This window comes from Elephantulus edwardii, unplaced genomic scaffold (assembly GCF_000299155.1).
Source record: "Elephantulus edwardii isolate Elephantulus edwardi_28Jun2011 unplaced genomic scaffold, EleEdw1.0 scaffold00286, whole genome shotgun sequence".
Lineage (NCBI taxonomy): Eukaryota > Metazoa > Chordata > Mammalia > Macroscelidea > Macroscelididae > Elephantulus > Elephantulus edwardii.
The window spans coordinates 1207448-1210602 of NW_006400036.1; the positions used below are offsets into that span (position 1 = coordinate 1207448).

The 3155-nt window shown below is 43.9% G+C and overlaps 1 pseudogene; it reads right to left on the bottom strand.

The window, feature by feature from the left end:
* Positions 1–2894, bottom strand: part of LOC102851662 — a 31208-nt pseudogene extending 28314 nt beyond the window's left edge.
* Positions 2895–3155: the final 261 nt, after the last annotated feature.

The window sequence follows — 3155 nt, forward strand, 5'->3', positions numbered from 1 at the left end:
ATTATCCTTAGAATTATTAATGCTTTGTTAAAGATCAGGTAGGATTAGAGGGTAAGAAATGGTATTGGGTGGGGGGAGCACCTGACTAGTTCTAAGGCTTTAGATACAATGCAGTTGATTACATATTAATTCAGCCATTACATACTGGGGATAGTAGTTGAGGGATCAGTAATTTATCTACAGGGAACTCCTACACAAATTAGATCCAGACCTCCCCAGTGCCTGCCTTCCCTACTCCTCAGGACACTAAAGCCACCTGGATGACAAAAATCCCAACCTTCCTTCTCCACCCCAGTCCCTATCCATATATTCTCCCCTCCCCTAAGGTGCTGTGCAAGCTGAGAGCAGTTTGCTCTCTGCAGCTGGAACATATACTGTTTTGGCTACAGTGATCCTGTGTGTAACTAGGAAGGTTGTAGGGGACAGCCTTATTTTAATACTTCAGGTTTGCCATGAGTAGAGTCTCTTCCCCAACACAATCTGGATTCTCTTGAATGCGATAGAGTATCAAGCAAGTGAGGGATCAACCCTGCCGACAGCAATACCAGCAATACACTAACCACTCACAGCTCACAACTATGTGCAAACTCCCTGTCCAGGGGGTGAGTGTAAAACCACTGTGTCATCAGCTCTCTCTAAAGAACCTCAGTCCCCATGACAGTCACAAAGACAGAAATAAATGCAAGTTTGACAATAGGTAAAGGCACATGGGCTGCTGCCATACACGCTGCAGACAGGAACCCAACTTGAGGCCATCTTCACTGCTGGGCGTTTGCAGTGGAATGGCTTTGGGATCACACAGACTTTGAGTCTGCAGTCTACCTGGGGAGGATGGAGGCTTAAATGGAGAACTAATAAAGAAACTTTTAGTGTGAAAAGTGCATTTATTACTACTATTCCTGCTGGGGAGGCTCAGCAGGGCAAACTGCACCACCTCTCCTCCTTCCGAAGATTTCCATATTCTAAAAGGCAATTAGAAGAACATTCAGCCTTGAGAAGACCAGAAATAGTGAAAATCGAGTTTCTCTTCATGTGTTTTACTCCTATTATCCTAGTGAGGCCCTCTTCTCCATCACACTTCTGACAAGGCACTCATTTCAATCCTCTTATCTACTGGTGAACACACAAAAAAACTAGTTCAGAGGAAAGAAAATGGGAGAAACTTTGATCACCTGAGATGACACTTGGAGAAGTGCGCCTCCAGAGTCCTGATTGCTGATGAGTCTTTCTTCTGGTCTGGCAAGAAGCTGGAGAGCAGTCATCACTGAAGTAAGAAACAAAAAGTTTTCAGAAACCAAAAGTCCTCCTCAGTCATTTCAAGAGGGCATTTATTTTAAAAAAAAAGAAAAAATTTTGGCAAATTAGAAATACTTCTAGCCACAATTTCAAGATTTGTACTTGCATCACTATAAAAATCCAAATCCTTCTAACATCCCAAAGAGGCTCATCCACATACTGCCTCCTCTCCATCTTCAGGTCCCAAAACCAAATGGTCTAATGCCAGTATAAAGATGAAATGCAGACAATGAATTTCCTAATCAGGATAACTTGTGGACATCCACCTTGGTCCCAAACTTTTGAGAGACACCTCAATCTAAACATACTTTCAACTGAGAAAGTCAGGAACTCTAATTTTCTCCAAGGCCCCCAATACCATCTTAAATAAGAACTCACCCTCACCTAATTCTGGCTCAGTGTCAGGTTCCTCTTTGATGATGTGGCTCAACTGCTCTCCAGGTCCTGAGGTTGAATTCTGAAGTCCCTGCTCCTGAGGCATGACTTCAAGATGGGACTCTGCCTCCCTCACTTGGCAGCTTGCAGATTCCACCGTTTCAGGTAATATTTCCTGTCCAAGAACCTGGCTGGTGATCTAAAGATCATATATTACTAGTTACTGAAGAATGCTGACCTAGAATTACTGAAAACTAAGTGAAACTTCTAAGGTAATGGGAAAGAAGAAAGCCAGCATCATATTCTAATTCAGCAGGTTACTTCCAGCTATTGATAGAAATTCCACAAAAGAGGCAAACTGCTGACACTGAACCATGCCTGGAAGACTTTCAAGACAAGCCTCTAATAAGGGGTTTCAACTGGATAGTCTGGATTAATTAAAACTAAATGAATGTAAATATTTCAGTGTTATATTAAATAGAACAGGAGATTGTACCTTCAATTTCAAACTGATAGAGTGCAGGCAGTTGTTAACATACAAAGGAAAATAAAGCTACGTAGCCATGGAAGGATTAATTTCAACTCACAGCAACACCATGAGTAAAGTAGCTCTTTAGGTTTTTCTTAGTAATAATCATCATCATCATCTTTATGGAAAGTAGATGACAAGATCTTTCCTCTAATGGTGTCACTTGATGGGTTCAAGACAACAACCTTATGAACAGTAGTGAAGTACAAACCACATGGACCACTTAGAGACTTGAGAGGTACACGGAGCTGTAAATGAGGCTGGAGGACACCTCAACAGAACACTAGATCCCAAATACCCTATTTACCCACTGCCATAGTCGCTGCGGTTCGCCCTTCAAGCTCTCCACGAGAGTCACAGCCTCCTCTCCACTGGCAGGACGCTGTGTGCGCACCCACGTCTGGATCTCTCCGGGCAGGATGTTTAGGAACTGCTCCAACATGAGGAGCTCCAGGATCTGCTCTTTGCTGTGAATCTCTGGCTGCAGCCACTGGAAACAGAGCTTCCGAAGTTGCCTCAGGGTCTCGTGGGGCCCAGACAGCACCTGGTACTGAAAGCGTCTGAAAAGCTGCCGGGCAGCTTCAAGGCTGGAGAGTTCTCCTTGAGGGGAAGCAGCTGCTCCAGGGAGTGGGGAGTCCTCTGCCTTTGCCAGTGGTGGCACCTGGACCAGGGCCTGTCCCAGCTCCAATGGCATCATCAGGCTTGTTAAGTAGTTTCACGTCAGCAAAGTCCTTCTGGATGGAAAAATTCTCTTAAGAAAATCGGGTCTTCACACAGCCTCTTATAGGCACATTGTGGAAGGAAGGCGATCTAGTGATATATAGAGAATAACAGGATTTTAGAAAAATATTTACATGCCCTGCTGAGAAGCCTTGCACTCAGACATGGATCTCTGAAACTGCCCAAGGATTAACGAAAAGAAAACAACTCATGTGGATCCCACATTTTTTTAAAA